Below are 22,398 nucleotides of genomic sequence, written 5' to 3' on the forward strand. Positions count from 1 at the left end.
TCCTATCTTTCACAAGTAAGACTCTGGCTGCACCTCCATCTAATTCTCCTCTGCAAATTAGAACACTAATTTTCACTTTATTAACCAGAAAAAAAAAGTATAACAGATCTATACTAATAATAGAGAAATATTCAAATTATCTGTTACAGTGTCGCGTCACAACCAGATCAGCAGGCTGCGTCCTGCCCTCTGCTCAGGCAGCTGCAAGGCCGGGGGTAGGATAGGATACGATAAGGAAGGAGAGGGGGAGGAAGGCAGGCTTGCATGCAAATGGGCCAAGAGGAGAAACAGAAATACAGAAAGGGAACAAGAAAAAGATGTAGGAATGGAAAAGGGAAGGAAACGCAGGGCTGCACGCGAGAGGGGGTGGCAACTGTGGTGGGAGGTGGGGGGGTGGGGAGGGGGCAGGAGTCCTGCCCAGACACGGGAGGAGAGTGGTGCCCCCCCCCCCCCCCCCGTCATGGGCCGTTAGCTGGGAGGCGCCCATGGGTCCGGGATGGAGTGGTGGACGGTCCGAGGCCCTCTGGGCAGAGGCACTCCTGCTTTGTGGCTGCGGCAGCAGCACCCAGGCTGCAGGGGCTTCGGCCACCCTCACTGGGCCAGGTGTCCCGGGCAGGGAATGGGAGCAGGATGGCGGGGAGGCCAGGGAAGGGGGGGGGGGGCACGAACACCTGGCCGGGGCTGAGCCCTGGGCTGGAGGTTAATGCCCCCACCCCCGGAACGGAAGCTTTAAGAAGGGAGGAAGGGAGGGAAGAACTTTATAAAAGAGTCAGTAGAGAGCAGAGTTAAAGAAGGAAAGAGGAGAGGATCCAAGATGGCGGCATAGGTAAACACCTAAACAGCTGCCTCGCACAACAATTTCAAAACTACAACTAAAAGACAAAACGTCTATCACCCAGAACCACGGGAAAGCTGGCTGAGTGGAAGTTCTACAACTAGAAGGAAAGAGCAAAGAGCATTGAGGGGTGCACAAGCGCTGAAAAGCTGAGGTACGAGGTGCTCGAATAGGGCTGGCGACGGGCGACTGAGAGTGCTGCTTTTTTCAACCCGAAGGGAGACAAGCTCCCGATTACTCCGAACTCCAGTTTCTGGGGAGACGCGGGGGACCCAAACTCCTACGGGGAGAAGCTGGACTGTCTGCTGTCGGATCGGAAAGTGGGGGTGACTTGCTTGCAGGGCTGCACGCAGGAATAATTGTTTATTGTGCTGGGGCGCGGGATGCGGGGACATGGTCAGAGACGCAGAGCCGGCTCACTGGCAGCCATCGCTGTTTGCCACGCCCTAGCCTAGTCACGCCCTGAGACCCTGCCCCGCACAATCTACAAACCTACCCAAGCTCCAAGCAGCGGCTTTAGCATATGAATGACCTGCCCTATCACAGCGTAACCTAGCAAAATTGCAGCCCGGGTCAGACAGCTCCAAAACCTCCAAACCCCAAGCAAAGAGGAGAAAACTGTAGTTCTCGCTGTAGCGCCTGCTGGGTGGCCTCAGACAGTAGCTGACGTGCACCCCATTGGAGATCCAGAAGCCAGTGTACCTAGCGGTCAGTGTGAGACACCAGATTTCAACTCCTCACATCCATAAGTGACACATTCAAGAGGCAGACTCAGTGAGCACCAAAGCCCCACTGAAACAAGTCCTGCACCATAAGCGTGTCTCCAGCGCAGCAGTTCTTCCATTATAGACACAGCGGGTTCTCACAGCCAATTGGCCTGGAGGTCAATTCCTCCCAGTGTACCAACAGCAATCAAGGCTTAACTACACCAAGACTTCGCACTCAGCCCACAAAGGGGTGTACCAAAGGCGTCCTCCTCAGGTGATTGGGGAGGCTGAGCTACTGGCCCCTATAGGTCACCTACCACACAAAGCCACTCCATCAACACAAGGAAGCAGCAAAATGCGGAGACAAAGAAACATCACAAATGAAAGAAATGGAGGAAAGCAAACTACTGGACGACATAGAGTTCAGAACCACATTTATAAGGTTACTCAAAAATCTTCTAAAAACCGCTGAGGAACTTAGTGAGACCTTTAAGGATCTTAATGAGAATGCCAAAAAAATGGAAAAGGACCAGTCAGAAATTAAGCATACACGGTCTGAAATAAAGAATATACAGAAACTCAACTGTAGATCAACGTACCCCAAGAATCAAACCAAAGATCTGAAATATGAGGAAACAAAAAACACCCAACCAGAAAAACAAAAAGAGAAAAGAATCCAAAAATATGAAGATAGTGTAAGGAGCCTCTGGGACAACTTTAAGCGTACCAACATCCGAATTTTTGGGGTGCCAGAAGAAGAGAGAGAGCAAAATATTGAAAACCTATTAGAAGAAATAATGACTGAAAACTTTCCCTACCTGGTGAAAGAAATAGACTTACAAGTCCAGGAAGTGCACAGAACCCCAAACAAGAGGAATCCAAAGAGGACCACACCAAGACACATCATAATTAAAATGCCAAGAGCAAAAGACAAAGAGAGAATATTAAAAGCAACAAGAGAAAAACAGTTAGTTACCTACAAGGGAGCACCCATACGACTGTCAGCTGATTTCTCAACAGAAACTATGCAGGCCAGAAGGGAGTGGCAAGAAATATTCAAAGTGATGAACAGCAAGAACCTACAACCAAGATTACTCTACCCAGCAAAGCTATCATTCAGAGCTGAAGGTCAGATAAAGAGCTTCACAGACAAGAAAAAGCTAAAGGAGTTCATCACCACCAAACCAGGATTACATGAAATGCTGAAGGGTATTCTTTAAGAAGAGGAAGAAGAAGAAAAAGGTAAAAATAAAAATTATGAACAACAAAATGACATCAAATACATACCTACCAACAAGTGAATCTAAAAATCAAGTGAATAAAAAATCTGAAGAACAGAATGGACTGGTGAATATAATAGAATCAGGGACATAGAAAGGGAGTGGACTGACAATTCTCAGGGGGAAGGGGGTGTGAGGGGTGCGGAAAGAGATTGGACAAAAATCTTACACCTATGGATGAAGACAGTGGCGGGGGGCAAGGGCATGGGGTGGGGTGGGTAATTAGGTGGAGGGGAGCTATGGGGGGAAAAAAGAGGAACACCTGTAATAATCTGAACAATAAAGATTTATTTAAAAAAAAAAGGAAAGAGGATGTATGAGTGAACTGTAGGAGCTATAATGAAAATCAAGTATAGTTGTGTACTGGGGACAGATTTTAAAAGTAGGAGTCAGAAAAGAAAAAAGATAAATGATAGTGAATAATTAGGCAGATAGATAGATAGATAGATAGATAGATAGATATTAAAACAGTGGAAGTAAGTAGAGAAGAATGTATGGGGAAGGTAGCATGAGAGAGAAAGAGGGAGGGAAGAAAGGTTTTAAAGGGGAGCCGGTAGAGCTTAAAATGAGAATGGGAAGAAATGGGGGACGGAGCAAAGCAGGTCCGAGGGAGGAAGTGAAGAAAAAAATTAAGGTGGGAAGGAAGGAAAAGGGGAGGGAGGGCAAGGGTAAAGATAAAGGAAAGAAGGAATGTGGGGAGGAAGGGAGGGGAAGAGAAAGATGGGAAGAAGGATGATGGAACAGAAATAGGAAATAAGGAGAAAAGAAAAGTTTATAAATGATGAGTCAGTGGGAAAAAGTGTTACATAAAGGAGAGAGAAAAATTGTGTGAGAGGGATAAGCCAATAAGGAAGTCAGATACAATTGTGTGTGAAGGGGATAAGATTTTTTTTAAAAGTTAATAGGGGTGACCAGGCCAGTAGGGGAGGGCAGTTAGGGGGGATCAGGCAGTCAGGCAGAGTGGTTAGGGCAGACAGGCAGGTAAACGGTTAGGAGCCAGAGGTCCCGGATTGTGAGAGGGATGTCCAACTGCCAGTTGCGGGGATCTGGCCTAAACTGGCAGTTGGACATCTCCCAAGGGCTCCCAGATTGGAGAGGATGCAGGTCCAGCTGAGCCCCCCCCACCACCACCACCCGCCACCATGCACGAATTTCATGCACTGGGCCTCTAGTAAGACTATATTGGATAAACTTGTGGAAACCCTTAAGAAACTCAAGTCCCTGTGATGTGTCTCTGATAGGCAGTGAAGGTACCAATGCTCCTGAGTGGGATTGGGAGACAGGGTCCCCCAAAGACAGCTCAGGCTTGGTCTCTCTCTCTCTCTCTCTCTCTCTCTCTCTCTCTCTCTGCCTCATTATGTGTGTGTGCACTATGTGTGCAAAGAGTGTTATTCTCACCCTGCCCAGGTGGCTAACTTGGTTGTAGCATTGTCGTATACAATAAGAGGTTGTGGGTTCGATTCTGGTCGGGGCTTATACAAGAGGCAACCGATCAATATTTCTCTCTCTCTCTCTCTCTCTTCTCTCTCTCTCTCTCTCTCTCAAATCAAGAAACATATCCTCAGATGAAAAATTAAAAAAAAAAAAAATCTGGACTTTAAAAGACAAAAAGGAGTGCTATTCTCTGTGTTAATGGCAATGAGACTTTTCTAGTCCAGGATAGGAGTTAGGGGAAAGGGTGTGACAGGACCAGAAAGGTTGGGAAGTGATGTGGCAGGTACTGATATGGAAGATCGTCTACAGTATGACCATCCTAATGGGAATTTCTTGCCAGGACATCCCACATCCCACCCAAAAAATCACTCCCTGTATATAGGGCCACAAGCCTGTTAAATTTACACCTTATTATCTAAGGGCCTTCTGATTCCAGGATTTGTAATGATGTTGTTGGGTTAAAAGACACCTCCCCTGGTAATGTATCTGCACAAACTGCAGCTATTCGAAATATTTCTGTAAAATTTGAACATGTTTATATAATTTCAAAAGGAAAACATTTTTAAGTAAAAGCAACTATTTTTCTTTTCTTTTTTAAAAAATATATTTTATTGATTTTTTTTACAGAGAGGAAGGGAGAGGGATAGAGAGTTAGAAACATCGATAAGAGAGAAACATCGATCAGCTGCCTCCCGCACACTCCTTACTGGGTATGTGCCCACAACCAAGGTACATGCCCTTGACCGGAATCAAACCTGCAACCCTTGAGTCCGCAGGCCAACACTCTTTCCAGTGAGCCAAACCAGTCAGGGCAAAAGCAACTATTTTTCTTTTGTATATGTTATCTTAGGTACACATTCAATCGTTGAGAAGATTCTTTAAATATATATCAATATACATCTCAGAGATATAAAAGCAAATAGGCACACCAGCCCTAGCAGGTTTGGCTCAGTGAATAGAGTGTCAGCCTGTGAACTGAAGGGTCCTGGGTTTGATTCCAGTCAAGGGCACATGCCCATGTTTCGGGTTTGATCCGCAATAGGGACATGCAGGCGGCAACCAATCAATGATTCTCTCTCATCATTGATGTTTCTATCTCTCTCTCCCTCTCCCTTCCTCTCTGAAATCAATATATATACAGGCACACCAGAAACAGCTCTATTAATAAAGTAAAACAAAACAAAATAAAGGTAGTACTTTGAGGTAAAACTGGAAAAGGTGAAAAAGGTCTTACTGAGCCAGAAAGCCTCATAGGTCTTCTTGAACTTGTTAGAAATGCACAATCTCAGACATACTGAATCACAGTCTGCATTTGCAAAGGCCCCAGGGAGATTTGTAGACCTTTGTAAGGTTTAGAAGCCTTGCTGCTCTAAAGGCCCCTAAAATTCTGAGATTCTATCAGTGAACTTATAATTAGGAGGTACTGGTAGAAACAAGGCGTCTCAGAACTCTAGAGTAAAGTAAAATTGAGGTTTTGACATCCCTGGAGGTGAATAACTTTCCTGTTCTAGTCTAATTTACAAACCCTCTGACCCACAAAATTACCATCACTAACCTGAGCTTACGCAGCTCCCTCTGTGTGAACCTCCGTGTACTAAGAAGTCCGCACTTCTAATGCATGATGACAGTTTGCACCTGCTCTTTTCTAGAGGCATACCAAGAAATTCCTACAGAATAGAGGTTAAAAACCAGAATGAGGGCATATCAGCCAGCCAGCAAGTCAACCCATAGAAGGAAAAACCTGGTAGGGAAGTAGAAAGGGCCAACAACAAACAGGCCAGAGTGCCTGGGTGCTCAGAGCTTAAACTGCGGGGTTCTGGGGGACATGACAAGTGCAGGCCCTGTAACTGGCTGCAGGACCACCACCCTGACAGGTCGCAGCCCCTATCCCAGCCACCTCGAGGCTTTCACCTGGACCCATACCCTGCTCAATAAAGCAGGCCACTACCACCAAGAGCTCCTAGTGCAAGCCGGCTAGAGAAGAGAAAAGGCCCCCAGCAGACAGGAGGCCTACACCTCAGAAGTCCTTTGGCTCAGAATGGAGGTCCTGCCTGCTCTGGTCGGAGATCCTTCCCCACTGCTTCCAGGGACAACAAGACCACAGGAGTGTCTGGAGGATCCTCAGGGCTCCAAGAATCCACTCTGGGTTGGTCATGTGGCAGTGAGGGAGCTCACATATTTCCTACAGAACCTGGAAATCAAGCCACTACTAGACAATATAGTGTGCCTTTGTGTACTCTGAAAAATGGAGCTCCAGCTGGGCAGAAACACCCCTCTGGTGGTCAAATGACTAAAGGGCCTTTCCTTTGGGCGAAGGAGGACTGTGGTTAGCAAATAGAAGGCTCCTGTGTGCTCAAAATAATGACCCTCTTTTCTCCAGCGGACATAGCTCCCACTCACCCCCAACATACACGTCTGCACCATTTATCTACAAAACCAATGTGCCCTCTCCACTTTGGCAGCCTCCGGGGTGGGGTGGGAGAGAAGAGGAAGGGAGACTACGTTAGCATAAGAATCTCAGAATCCAATAAACAATCCAGACAAAGAATAGTATTCTAGAAGTGAAGGAATAGTTCCCAGAGGACATATCCACTCCTCATCTCATTATAACTCTTATGTAATTGCATTTTACCACAATATGATTGTATTGTGTTTTATAAATTGACCAATGGCATGATTAACTACAGTAGAACTTCACTGTAGTATGCTGGCAGTCATGGGGTACATTTCCAAATGCAAGGCCACAGGAAAGCCCATGCTTCCACAATGGAGCTATTTCAGCATGTGAGGGGCGCAGGGTAACTGCGCTGCTCATGGTCCACCTCCATCCTGCAGTTCTCATTTGCTAACACGATGGGGCACTTTATGAAAACATTTTGTCACCACTCTACAGTAATAGCTCCAAACTGCAGCAACATTATTAGTTGTTCCAATGATAAAGGTTGCTCCAACACAGAATTTCACACAGAGGAGTCTTTATGGAACCCCCACTACAGTACAGTGTCTAAACTAAAAATGGTTGCACAGAAATGAGCAAAATCATGAAAAACATTTCCATAAGTATGTTTTTGTTCAATTCTTTTAACATCTGGCATCTTTAGACTAAAATTTACACAGCAGACTTAATCTGATTTTGAGTATCAAAACACAAAAAAAATGAGTTTTTTTCTTTTAAAAAATAACAGCAATAATGTTCAACTTCCTAATTCACTATTATTGTCCCTTAATTTTTAAATGCCTGCAATAAGTCAATTTTATAATCATAGGATATATGTATATATATGCACAAACTACATGTTATTATGTTTTATTTTTCTGTTTGCATGTAGAAAGTATACATAATGGTTAATATTTATCAAGCACTTATTATGTGCCAGACATTGTCAAACATTTTACATATGCCTTCTCTCAGCACAGTTATAGCTGCATTTATGAGGTAGATGTTATTTTAGCCTCATTAAGAGATGAAAAACCAAAGCACAGAAAGGTTAGACTGATAATATCTAGCAAAATCAGCATCTGAAGCCAGGCAGTATGTTTCCCTCTCAGTTGCTATTGAATAAATGGACACATCAGGGCTTAGACTATATATACATTAACTAAGATTTTAAACATTTAAAACTGACTAAATTCAGCAAGACTCTAACATTTGACAGCAACCTTCATAAATGTTACTAAGAACTCCAAGTAATTTAAAAGAAAAATATGTTCCTTGGCTAAAGGGACCTTACAGACTAATTAAAGACACAAAAATATAAACATAATATACATTGATTTCAAAGCTACTTCTAAGTAGAGGTGATAATATGATATGACTGAAATAAAGAGGAAGATGACAGATATAACAGGAAGTGTTGTGGAGGTGACCCCTAACATAGCTTCCTAAGGAAATACTGCCTGGAGTGGCAAAATGATAGGAGAAGAGAATTTCACACCATGATAAAAAATAAAAATAAAAAAAAAACAGGCAAGAAGTAACAGAAAAGATGGAGGTGGCAGTTGGAGAACAGAATGTATGTCATGAAGTATTTCATGTCGCATGAAACTGTGATGAGCTTTTTCACCATAGTTTTCCTTTAATCAAGAATACATTTTACACTTTCAACTATCACTGTTCTGGCTTTATTCTCTTTCCTCTCCATGTTCCAAGGCAACCTTCTGAGTGTTAAGTGGAAACCATCTCCCTGTGTTCCCTCCCTGATCTGCCTCCCACCAGCGTAGAATGATTTGCTCAAAAACAAACAGAGTAAACGAGCAATATCACTACACATTCACCCACCACTCACTTATTTCCAAAAACTGTCTTTGTGTGAAGCTGGAATAAAATGTGTTTGACTTCAAATGACTTAGGTTCCTTGCCTTTTTATTTTGAAGAGATAAAGAAAACCCCTGCCCAACTTAATGTTCAGCCCCGGGTGAGCTCTTGTTGCTACCCCCAAGGGTTTTTTCATCCAGTGGGAACCAAGTCTACACAATGCCTGGCACATAGCTGGCACTTGGTAAATGGGAATTTCCATTTCTTGAGCATCTAGTTGAAGAAGTAGATGTCAAGAAAAAGACAAATACAGAAGGTCATTGTATATCAGAGATTTTATAAGCACTGGACAGGGACCACCAGAAGGGGTCAGAAAGCTGGTCTTCTATAGAAGAGGAGCTGATCTGATAGATATATGAAGCTCGAGAGCATTTTAAGCAGAGGAAAAAAAGCAAAGCATGTGACCTGTTAAAGAACGATGACTACCTCTGTGTGGCATGACTGGGGCTCAGATATGGGGAGAGTGGAAATAAATGGGCCAGATCTCAGAGGGCTCCAGTGTCCTGCAAAGAGGGTGGGATTACCTAGCAGTTACAAGGAGCCAGTAAGAGACATGAAGCCGGAAATAATATGACTATACTCATATTATATATAGAGATAGATATGATGGCAATGCGGAGAATGGGTTGGAAAGGAGGTCTGGAGGTCACCTAGAAGTTCAATTGAGGTAAGATGGTCTGAATTCAAGTAGAGAGGAGTGAGATAAAAGGATAGACTTTAACAAATACTAACAGATTTCTCCCTGCAAAATGTAGCTTAAACTCCTAAGAGAGTGTTGGATCTTTCTTGTGTCCCAAAAGCATCCTCATGGAGCAATTCAGACTACTGTCTTTTGAACTCGGGGCCTAATTGGTAACTTTACCACCCAAAGCACTCATCTCCTATTTTGCTTCTTTCAATAACATCTACTAGGCACTAACTACATGTCTGCTACTGGTCGTCATGGATACAAAAGCAAGACAGACACAGTTCGGGTGGCCAAGAAGCTCAGAGTTTAATAGAAGACAGATGGATACACAGATAATAACCACAATCTCAATGCTGTAAGAGGTGTATATGAGGTGGTAGGTGCACAGAGAAGAATTACAAACTACCTGATTGGGATGAAAAGGTAATATTTGACTCCATTAGTGTCGTAATAATCTAAAGGACCTGTCATCCATTTTTTTAAATATATTTTATTGATTTTTTTACAGAGAGGAAGGGAGAGGGCTAGAGAGCTAGAAACATCGATCAGCTGCCTCCTGCATACCCCCCACTGGGGATGCGCCCGCAACCAAGGTACATGCCCTTGACGGGAATCAAACCTGGGACCCTTCAGTCCGCAGGCCGACGCTCTATCCACTTAGCCAAACTGGTCATCAGTTTTTAAATGATATACATATTGCCAGTGACATTTCCTTAGCTGCAGCTATAAGTTGGCAAACATGTATAATTTCAGGAATAGGAAATGTCGTTGAGTCTCTGAGACGTTTAACATTGTTAACGTTAAAGGTGAATCCCATTTGCAGAGCTCTGTTGGCTAGCTGGGGCTTACCTTTTGACTACTTATGGTGAAAGTCATTTCTTTTTCCAAGTTTTAACTATTACACTCATTTTTAGCATTGAATTTTATCATGAAAATAAACAAAATGTCAAAGAATATCCAAAGACCTATTGAGATGAAGCACACATTCTGTATTTACCTAACACAATAAAACCTTTGCATTGACACAGGGAAACTCAGCTTCTGGGTCTAGGTGAAATGGCGGAGATGCAGCACTGCTGTGGATTCCTGCCCCAGCTTCGGGGGCATCCACTGCCACTGCCAAGACCGGCATGTTCCAGTGGGACGCTTTTTGTGAAATGCAACGGATCACTCACTAACACCAATGACACAGTGCAGCATGGAGCTGTTCATAGTTTAGAGCCCAGACTTTGTGGTAGAAAAGGAGATTTGGGGGGAGGGATGTTCTGAGCACTTGGTGCTCAGATTAAGACAACCAATCAAGAAATTTGCTAGGATCTCAGTGGAAGGGAACTAGGAGATGTCAATGATGGAAAAGCAATGGCTGAATGGATAAAACAACAAGCTGAGGGAGAAGCTGTGAAAGGAACAGAAGCTCACAGACCTCAGGCACTGCTTCACCAACCTCGCAGTGCATCGAGGTGGCTGAGCATCTGGGGGAATCTGTCCTCAAGGTATGCAGGCTCCCCCCAGCAAGATGGTATTGCAGAAATTGGAAAGACTGGGAAGTGGCCTAACAAATCAAAAACAGAAGGAGGATCCAGTGCAGTGAAAAGAAAATGCATGGAAGGACTAGAGAAGTGGAGGGCCCTGGCTCTGACAGCTCAGAGGATGACAGTGAAGAAGGACATAGTACTTCAGCAATGAGCTTTCCTGTTCAAAAAAGTGGCATGGAAATGGCAGGCAAATTTCCCAGTAGTTCTCAGAGGGCAAGAGCATTGAGTATAGACTCCGGCTCACCAGAAAAACTACAAAGCCCTGTGACTGACTCTGGAAATGATATTTCAGAACACTCATGTACTCACCTGGGAGCGACATCGACCCAGGAGTGGGTGGAAAGGAAGGTGGGGCTACAGAAGTAGAAAACCCAGGAGAAAAAGGAGGCAGAGAGTAGAGGTCCCATAGAAAAGGAAGCAGCCAGGGCTGGACCGAGTAAGGACAAGGAGGCAAAAGAAATGACTGATGGGGAAGGAGCTGCCAAGGCGGCTGAGGAGAAGCTGGGAAAACATTCCCACTGCCAAACTGGAGGAAAGCCAGTCGGGGAACACAACTATTGGTTAGGAAGCTATAGAATTTCTGGCACTCAACTCTGTTACACAAATGGAGTTGCTGTGTCTGAAGAAGCTCAAGTGTGAACTGATGGCCCCATGGCTGATGCAGGGGCACTCTCCAGGAGTGGGCAGCAAGACTCCTCGGTCAGGGGACTGGCAAATAGACCCACCTCTATTTGCCAGCTTTTGAAAGGGAAGAAAAAATTCCATTCATACTGATTTCCTATCTCTTTCTAGTCTAGCACTTAGAACCTGTATAAGGTTGACTCTTGGCCATTATTTCTATTGATATTAAAGCTGATTTTTTATAACCCAATTCCAACTACCCTCTTTTCCATTATTACATTTATAGAATTAATGTGTCACAATGGCCAAGACATGGAGATAACCAAAGTGTCCTTCGATTCAATATTGGATAAAGAAGATGTGGTTCATATGAAATACTATTCAGCTATAGGGAAAGGTGAAATACTGCCATTTGTGGTATTTCCTTGGTTAGACCCTGAGAATATTATGCTAAGCAAAATAAGTCAATCAATAAAAGCTAAGAGCCACATGAATTTCACTCATATGTGGGATATAGAACTAAAACTCATAGACACAGACAACAGCAGTATGGTGGTTACCAGAGGTAAAGTAAAGTGCAATAAAGGGTAAAGGGGGCCAAATATATGGTGAGGGAAGATGATTTGACTTTGGATGATGGGCATACCATGTAATGTACATATCATGTGTCATAGAATTGTACAGTTGAAACCTATATAATCTTATTAACCAGTGTCACCCCAATTAATTTTTAAAATGTGTGCAACCATCTGGACCTAACATTTTTGTTAGAAGTTTTTTATAACAAATTTAATTTTATAAAAGAAAGCTATTTTTAAAAATAGCCTTTACCCACAGTATAGGAGAACAAATTGGCCAATGGTACATCTGATAAGGGTTTAATTTCCAAAATAAATAAAGTACTCATACAACTCAACAAAACTAAGACAAACAACCCAGTAAAAAATGGGTAGAAGACCTGACTAGACACTTTTCCAAAGAGGATATACAAATGGCCAAGAGATATATGAAAAACTGCTCAATGTCACTAATCATCAGAGAGATGCAAATTAAAACAACAATGAGGTACCACCTCACACCTGCCAGAATGGCTATCATCAACAAATCAACAAACAACAAGTGCTTGTAAGGATGTGGAGAAAAAGGAACCCTTGTATACTGTTGGTGGGAATGCAGAAGGGTACAACCATTATGAAAAACATGGAGTTTTATCAAAAAATTAAAAATGGAACTGCCATTTGACCCAGTGATCCCACTTCTAGGAATATTTCCTAAGAAGCCTGAAACACCAGTTAGAAAGAGTATATGCACCCCTATCTTCATAGCAGTGTTATTTACAATAGCTAAGATCTGGAAACAGCCCAAGTGCCCATCAGTAGATGAATGAATAAAAAAATACTGGTACATTTACACAATGGAATACTATGTAGCTATAAAAAAGAAGGATCTCTTACCCTTTGGGACAGCATGGAGGGACCTAAGGAGTATTATGTTAAGTGAAATAAGCCAGTCAGAGAAAGACAAGTATCACATGATCTCACTTATATCTGGAATCTAATGAATAAAATAAACTGACAAACAAAATAGACCCAGAGACATTGAAGTATGCAATAGACTGACATATTTCAGAGAGGGGTGAGGTGGGAAGAAATTAACCAAAGAACTTATATGCATAACCCATGGACACAGACAATAATGTGGAGAAGGGGGAATAGGAGGAGGAGGTCACTGGGGAGGGGAATAAAGGGAACATCTGCAAAACTTTCAACAATAAAGATAAATTTTAAAAAATCAAATAATATTTTTAAAAGCCTTTGCTTTGTACATAGCAATCTCTTCAGACTACTTTTGGTGGCCTTAGTTCACTTTCAAACAAGTTTTCCATTATCTGGCAGGAGTTGCCATAGTACTCCACCCCCTCCACATCCTTCCTGTACTGGGTCACTTAAAAATAACTACCCACGAAGCATTTAAAAATTTCAGGAAATTATTTTAGCGGAAAAAATCACTGGCCATCACAATTGTGGTAACGTGGAGAACCCAGGGTAGATCTCAGAAGACTTTCAAATAAGAAGAACTTCATTTTTTAGATAGTACAAACTACTTTACTCCCTACCAATGGCTACTTACCTTATTATTAGAAGCATTTGTTTACAATGTGCAACTAATCTAGGGAAAATGTTTTTTATCTAATATCTCTTATTATATGACAGTAAATTCTATTTTTTAATTCCCATGCCACATATGTTCACTTAGAACTCTGAATTTTTCTTATTTCCAATTAGCTATTTCATACTTATTTATTAAATGACAAATAATTATTTTAATTAATTACATAAGATATACATGTCTATTACAGAAACTTAGAACATATAAGTAGCCATGAAGAAAGTTAAAATAACCTAAAATCTGCAGAGAATCAGTATGAATAGTTAGAACTTGTTTTTCTTTCAGAATTTTTGAAGTATAAATTCATATATTTCTCTTTAATATTCTGATTGCCTATAAGTACTCTTTAATAACTCATTGTCATCATTTATATTGGCAATATCATTGTGTAGATATTCCACAACTTAAGTAATCAAACATTATAGTTGGGCATCGAGGCTGTTTCCAGCTTTTCATTATTAAAGCAATGCTATAATGAGCATCCTTATATGCACATTTTTACACATTCATCCAATTGTATCCTTAGGACAAAACCCTAGAAGAGGACTTGCTGAATCAGAGTAGACATGATAAAGTCATGATTTTTAAATCACAGTAAAAATATAGCTCATAGATTTTAAAACATACATAATGAGAATATATCTGCATTTGAAAAACACAAAGGAAAGTATGTGTTGTTATTTAAAGGTAAGAGTTTACATCTACCTTTCTTTAGTTTAGCTGTCAACAAAACACAAACACTCACAATATATGTAGGGCTCTGTCATGCTTGCTAAACTGTACCCCAAGAAAAATCGGCTAGGTTGATTCAAGAAGCTCCTTGAAAATAGAGCTCTGTGGGCAATAAACTTGGATGCTGTACTATAATCAGCATTGTGCAATGGAAAAATAATGTATGCCACAAATGCAAGTCCTATATGTAATTTTAAATTTGCTAGTGGCTACATAGAAAAAAAAGTAAAGAGAAACAGGTAAAATTAATTTTAATAATACATGTCATTTGACTCAGTGTATTCAAAAATCCTTTTAACATCTAATCAAATTTTTTAAAACTATTAGAGATATTTTAAGTTATCTTTTTAATTCAAATTCCAACATGTATAAGCATAAACACCTTGGATGTTCCTGTAACCTTCCCTGACAAAAAGTCAGAAAAAGGTCCTTTTCCCCTGAACATGTACAGCCTTTGCCAAGCCTCACACATGGTCAGAGAACTCCTTCAACCACACAAGTTCATCTCCTCCACAGACAAGCACTTTTAGGACTGTACAGATTAGACCTTAAACTTCACTCATCCACCTCAGTACAGTGCTTTCCAGCAAAGGCTCAAAGCCTGCTTAATGTACTGTATCCATGAGGAATAAAGTGCCAGGACTCTGATGAAGGGGGTCCGGTGTATAAGCACATCAAGGGCTCCTAAAAGCCACCACAGGGAGGTGAGACAGAAAAGCCCCACTACTAGTCAACCTGACCTACCATTTTAGGCACAGGCCATGTCACTGTGGGGCTCCACTGTTAGTGAATTCATCCCTGGTCAAACGTCCTGCTTCCCTTTGAAACACACATAATTGTTCATACAAATCGCTCTCTAAAGAGATTGAATACATTGCAATTTTCCCATTGAAACTAGATGCTTTACTTTAAAAATGTGCTTTTTAGAATGTATGGGATACCTTCTAAACAGGAGGTTAGTTTCTAAAGCACCACAACACATGCACGCATGTACACACACACACGTGCACTCACAAGCCTCAGCAACAACCAACGCCCCTCATTGTAAGAAAGTCTCTTTCCATCTCAGTTGTAACACATGGACTGCTGAACATGCCATTTAAGAGTCTAACCAGCACCTTGTGATTTTTTTCAAACCTATCAGGAAGTACAGGTACCATAATTTCCAAAGCAAATCGTGACCCCATGTCCTGAATACCCAAATGCTCTTACTGGACTAAGAAGAATATTTTAAATCAAGATTGTCCTGGAAAACTTGGAACCCATGCTCTGGTATCAATTAAGCAGTGATAAGACAAATAATATTAAAAATTACAAGTCTTAATAAAACCTAAGTGGAAGATATTCACTTCTTAACAGCAACTGCGTAAGTCACTAATGATGGTGTATTGGGAATACAGTTACACAGCCGATATATAAATACATAGCCCCAAAACTTTAAGTGACTTTCAGACAAATGTGCAAAAGAGATTACAAAATATCTGGAAAATGCCTGGCTGGATTTTACTGGGATGTCATTAGCAGCAATCCCGCAGAATTTGGGGTCGGAGGGGATGTGGCGAGTGGACTCTCTGGAAGGATCCCACTTCGCTGGCCAGCAAGGCTGCCAGGTGAAAAGCCAATGGACCTTCTTCCCTTACTCAAAGTGACAGTCTCCCAATAAACTTGCCTTCCAGGATCCTAAAATAATCTTCAGCAAAAATGTTTTGTTTTAACATCAAAACTAGAAAGCCCATTTATTGAAATCCACAGTGGGTAAGAAGTTCAGATGTATTCTTTCAGGAGCTCTGATTGTGGCCAAAATTTCAGTGGAAATGTTGACAATAAGTCCAAGGAGGCAAGATAGCTGTTAGCAACATTAAGGGTAGGAACGAATGACTATCCAAACTCAGGAGGGTTTAATTGTTTTGTTTTTGTCTTTTTAAATCATAAAAGGTAGTAGCATTATCAAATTTAAGGACAGGCTAAAATTACCAAACATTCAAATTTGCCATTCTCTAACCACAATGGAAGAATATGAAAAACCACTGCCAAAAATGTAGATAATGTTGTAGTTGTATGGAAAAGCAGCATCTTGAATTTTAGGGACCCAAGATCTTGTGGACCAAGGGGGCTTCTGGGAAAGATAAACACGAATCACAGTAAAGATATGATGGTAGTAATGTCTACCATCTTTCCAAGAAGATTTTCAATGAAAGCACTTCCCTCCCTTCCTCTCTGAAATCAATAAAAAAAAATTTTTTAAATCAGGATCCAAAACTCAACATAAATGTGACCTGAAGCATACCGCCTTTAAAAAGTATATATTTATTATGTGCATACACAGAAAAAATAAAACCTTAAAGGAGATCCTTCAACAATTCAACACATAGTTTTCTCTGAGTGACAGAATTTCAGGTTTTAATTTTCTTATTTTATAGTTCTCTGAGATTTTTAAATTTTACACAATAAACATTACTCCTTTCTTGAGAATAATTTAAATTTTAATAATGTGTCTTAAAAAGTGAGAAATTGTAAAAGAAACACAAGTAACACAATTATTAAGAAATCAAATGGACAAAAATATTTGAAAGCTAAGTAGAATTATACACATATCATTATTTACTTTTAAAATACTAATAATAATTTCTATTCTAATTTCCATTGCAACTGCATAAAATTAGAAGGTTGCATACTACTTAAGGCAGATGTCTCTTTGGGTTCATAAGTTAGTGTCTGAGACACCTGGACAGATTCAAGATCTCAAACTTTAGTTCTTGACACTTAAACATATATAAACAAACAAGCTCTATTTTTCACTTAAAAATCAATTTAGCTACATTTTACTTCTGAATAAATCCCTTACCAAATGTGCAAGAAATTACATAGTGCCTCCGCTATTGTTTCACAGAACTGGAATACAGATGCAGGTATTCTGACTGGTATCTTCATGGATTCAATGGTGCCAGAACAACCGGTCACATCTATATATAACTCGTGGAGTCAAAAAATATACATTACCTGTATCCATTCACTGACTTCTGTTTTTGCCTTAGCTTTATGAAGATATAATTGACAAATAACATTATGTAAGTTTAATGAAGAACATGATGACTTTATACACTATATGTTGTGCAATGGTTACTCTGATAAGATTTAGTTAACAAACCCATCACTTCACATTATTGCCTCTGTGTGTGTGTGTGTGTGTGTGTGTGTGTGTGTGTGTGAAAGAGAGAGAGAATATTTAAGATCTACTCTCTTAGCAAATTTCAAGGATGCAATTTGTATTAACTATAGTCACTACACTGTACCTTAGATCCCCAGAAACATTGCTTTTATTTTTAAAAGCCTGTTTTTAAGAATGTTCTATTAACATGGCAGTTCATACTAAAAGGGAGAAAAATGAGTAAGCTGTGGATTTATTGACTTTTCAGTATACATTTTAAACGTTCTCTGTAAAAAAAAAAATTAAACTTTTAAAGCACAAAATCTATTTAGCTACATTTTGCTTCTGAATAAATCCCCTATTAATCTCACTTTAATATATTTAATATTTATTACAGTCAGAGGGACCTATACAACAGAAAGGATTTAAATGACAAAGAAAAACTCACTCACTGGTCTATTCTTTTAATATTTTCCTGCAGTTAGTAAAAGTAATCTTGCAACTATTTCTTCAGGAATTTGTCATCCACTAAATAATCTCCATAAAAATTTTTAAACTTGGACTCATAAAGATGCTTTACAAACTGGGCAGAGAATTTAGCTGGTTTTCAAAATGGAACATAAAAATGAACAGAATACACATCTGTAGTAACCAACCTTTCAACTGATTTTCTGTTTAAACCACCCTCATTTAAGTGAAAAAAAATGTAATTGTGAAGTATTTAAAATAATATTTTTGTAGGATTTTGGTTTACAAAACACTTTTCACTTAGATTATTTAATTTAATATTCCCATTTTATTTATGTCATAGGAATTATCGTGCCTATTGATGGGAAAATGACTAAGCTTGACAATCCACAGGTGTTAAAGATGGATCCAGAACTTGAACTCGAGAACTTTGCCTCAATATACTGGGCATTCTGTGCCATTCAATCAGATGGAATGCTATTGCATCTTTAGCACTAGAAGACTAGGGCATGGCAGGTGAGTGTGAAGGAGGATGGTCTCAGCTCAAGCTGTCATGCTGAAAATGAACTTTTATAACAATGTTCACAGCAGGAAATTATAGCCAAGGCACTACAATCACAGGATGCTACTGTTCAACACTTTCACTCCACAATTCCAGAGACAACAGGTGAAAATTGCTAACAAAACAAATACAAAAAGATATTTTGGCTCAGAACAGAAAGACTGTGTACCTGAAAATGCTTTCACCAGTTCAATTCCAAAATCTATATATATATAAAGGCTAAGCGACCATCGCATCCAAAACAATCGAACGGACAACCGAACAGGCTGTGTGGGCTGACCAGGCTGGCAGGGAGGTTAGTGAGGGGCGACCAAATGACTGAGCAGAAGGATGCATGGGGCAACCAGGCTGGCGGGGGGGGGGGGGGCAGTTGGGGGTGACAGGCCAGCAGTTAGGTGCGATTAGGCAGGCAGGCAGGTGAACAGTTAGGAGCCAGTGGTCCCAGATTGTGAGAGGAATGTCTGACTGCCAGATTGGGCCTAAACTGGCAGTAGGACATCCCCCCTAGGGGTCCCGGATTGGAGAGGGTGCAGGCTGGGCTGAGGGGGACCCCCTCCCCCCATGCCTCTAATCTATAATAATAAAAGTGTAATATGCAAATCGACCAAACGGCCTAACAGCGGATCCGGACTACCACACTATGACACCCACTGGCACCAGGCCAGCCAAGGCAAGTGCGATGTGATTGGTTGGAGGCCCGGCCATCGCTCCATGATCACCCCGCAGAGGGAGGCCCAGGCCACCAATTGGCGGACTGCGGCGGTGAGTGGCGCCTTCCTCTGCGGGGGTGATCCATCACAGAGCTCCATTTGGGGCAATTGATCTCGGGGCTCCCGGACTGTGAGAGGGCACAGGCCAGGCTGAGGGATACCCCCCTGCTGAGTGCACGAATTTTGTGCACCAGGCCTCTAGTTGATTAATATAACATAAACCCATGCTAACACCTGGGTTTTAAAAAAGTAAATTCTCCCTGAACAAAAAAACATCATGTAGAGCATCAAATTATCTCTTTGATTTTTCATACACATTGTCCAGCATTCAAACAAAATTACAAGATAAGCAAGCAACTATTAGCTTACTGCTAAGCCCTTGTTGAAACTGGCCCATAGAAACCTTATAACTCTCCAGCCAGATATTCCCATTTTAGAATGAATCAACTCAGACTCATGAACTAATAAAGTAGGAAGGGCCAAACCTTGCTTGTCAAATGGAAAAATATATTCTAGAACATTGCTGGTCTGTGTTTAACAGCATCTCAGCCTTATATTTAAAAAAAAAAAAAATAGCAATCATCCTCTAAGGGGAACTTTATCTGCTCAGCTACCTGAAGCCAAGCCAGCGACTCAATGAGGCCCTCAATTCACAGAGATTCCCTAAATGTCTGGGCCTGGTTCACTGAGAGTCTGGCTAAACTGAAACCCACTCGTACCTGCTGGGGTCCTGTGGGTATTCAGCTTCTGAGTCAGCTATGCAGAAGCAAAAGCAGATGTAGTTGATCCAGTCAGGGGGCAAAATTGAGACTTCGGGGCTACTGCCAATGGCATAGCTGTTTGGTCTACCACCTGAAAAACTACAGACTGGCAGTTTAAAGAGACTCTTCTTGGGAAACATGAACCTGGGGACAAACCATGACTGCTGACTGAACTGTCTGGAATGTTCATGTAGATGCCCATGGGAACCAATTGGAATGAAGCTGCTGATGGAGCCTGACTCTGTGTCTAATGCAGAGGCTACCATGCAGGGCAGACTTGTGATCTTGACTATAGTTGACCTGTTTGTCTCACAGTAGGAGAGACCAAGTCACAAGAGGTCAACCCCTTCCTGCTCCTGGCAGATTGGCTGCATAAGACCTCAGAACCCTTTCAGGGTATCAGTGCTGCCTCAACACTGTTGATACTTCAGGTTACTGGTTACCTATTTCCAGCCACACCATTGTGGCCCTTGAAACTAATCTGTGTACTCAACAATGGACTGATTGTCCAACAGTCTCTCCCTCATTCCCTCCTGGTCCATATAGTTAGTAAGGCGGTTTGAGCACTAAATGCAGGTATTCTGAGAAAAGGGTCATCCTTTCTTGGCCACTTCCTGGGTAATGATCAGGACAAAGTGGGGCAGGGTTATAGGGCATTATATAGATACATTTTAAAATTGAAGATTCTGTCTTTACCACTGCTGGGCATGACACATTTTTCTCTCTCTTAACACTCCCAGGCCAGTCTGGTTGGCACACCCTCCAGGGGGCAGCATAACTGAAAGGGTGTGTCAGGGATTCAAGTTTAATTCTGGTTAAGTTTTAGGAAAGTGCCCTTGACCCTCTTGCACCTGACCTTTCTAGATGAAAGGTATAGGTTCGAGCAGGGGGTGATGAGGTGAAGGGGGTGGGGGGACGGGGAGTGTAAGTCTTTTGGTGCAAATTACAAGTATGCGCCAAAATTCTGGAGGAAGAGCAACACCCAGTGCTGGGGAAGGAACACCTCAGACCCGAGGAAGTGTGAGGGAGGAAAGAACATTATGATCTTTTGTCTTTTAGAATGACCCTGGAGCCTTCCTCAAAAGGGAAAACATCCCATGTGACAAACCAAGACAGCAGCAAGTGCACTCTCTTGCTTACTGCTTTGTCTTCTGTGACCCATGTGACTGCTTTAACCGCAGAGCAGCAGGGGAGCACCCCAGCTCTGACACCTTCCACAAAAAGCACCGATGGATGTTGTTCCCACCCCCATCCATTTCATGAGTAGATGGATGCCAAAAAGAAAAAGATAAACAGCTTATACTCCATTAAATTTTAAAACCTTTAAGGGAGTAGAAAGGCAAGCCAGAGTATAGGAAAATATTTGCAATACATATAACTGACAAAAGACTCATGTCTTCATATACATTCAGAGGAACAATATGAAATTCTGATATTCAGTCATTTTTGACATATAAAAATGGTAATTCATATAATTTAACTTAATACTAAAAACTTCTACAGATTGCCAGCTGGTGTGCTCGATGGTTGAGCTTCAACCCATGCACCAGGAGGTCCCTGATTCCAACTCCTTGTCTGTCAGGGCACAAGCCCAGGTTGCAGGCTCAGTTCCCAGCGGGGGCAGAGAGAACATCTGGGAGGCAGCCAATAGATGTTGATGTTTCTCTCTCATTGATCTTTCTGTCTCTCTCTCTCTCTCTCTCTAAAATCAATAAAAACATATTTTTTAAAAATTAAAAGAAAAAATTCTACTGATCAATAAGACAAGGCAGCTCAATAAAAAATGGGTAAGAGGTTGAACAAGCACTTTGAAACAGAAAACAGTCAAATGGTCAATAAATACTTGAAAAGGTGCTCAACCTCATTATCAGATAAATGAAAATGAAAACCAAAAGGAGATACAACTACACACCCATTAGAATGCTTAAAACTAAAGAGACTGATACCAAGTGTTGGCAAGGATATACAGCAACTGAAATTCTGGTGGAACACCAATTGATATAATTATTTTGGAAGAGTATTTAGCTATAATTATTGAAGCTGAATATATGCATGTTCTATGAACCAACAATTTCATTCTTGGGTATATACTCAACAGAAATGCATACATCTATGTTCACAAAGGACTTGTACCACAATTTCCATAACCATATTTTTTGTTAATAGCCTCAAATTGGAAACAATCCAAATGTCCATCAAGCAGTAGATAAAGAATGGATATGGAAATTGTTGTGTACTCACCCAGGAAAATACTACAAAGGAATGTAATGAATGCAATACCCAACACATCTCAAAAATATGATGCTGTGGGAAAGAAGCCTAACACAAAAGAGTATTTACTGCATGAGTCCACGCTAAAGTTAAAAAGAGACCAAAGCAATCACTAATGTTAGAAGTAAAGATAGTGGCTACCCATGATTAGGAGTAGTGAAG

The 22,398-nt window shown here is 41.2% G+C and overlaps 1 protein-coding gene and 1 pseudogene across 5 annotated transcripts in view; one reads left to right on the forward strand and one right to left on the reverse strand.

The window, feature by feature from the left end:
* RASGRF2 (Ras protein specific guanine nucleotide releasing factor 2) overlaps window positions 1-22,398 on the reverse strand; it is a 188,227-nt gene that overhangs the window by 156,439 nt on the left and 9,390 nt on the right. The gene's annotated exons all lie outside the window — the stretch shown is intronic.
* Window positions 10,316-11,160, forward strand: LOC308254488 (splicing regulator SDE2-like; annotated as a pseudogene). Its single transcript has one exon. The product of its transcript is annotated as a splicing regulator SDE2-like (transcript).

The sequence above is a fragment of the Plecotus auritus genome (assembly GCF_963455305.1).
Source record: "Plecotus auritus genome assembly, chromosome: 7".
Classification (NCBI taxonomy): Eukaryota; Metazoa; Chordata; class Mammalia; order Chiroptera; family Vespertilionidae; genus Plecotus; species Plecotus auritus.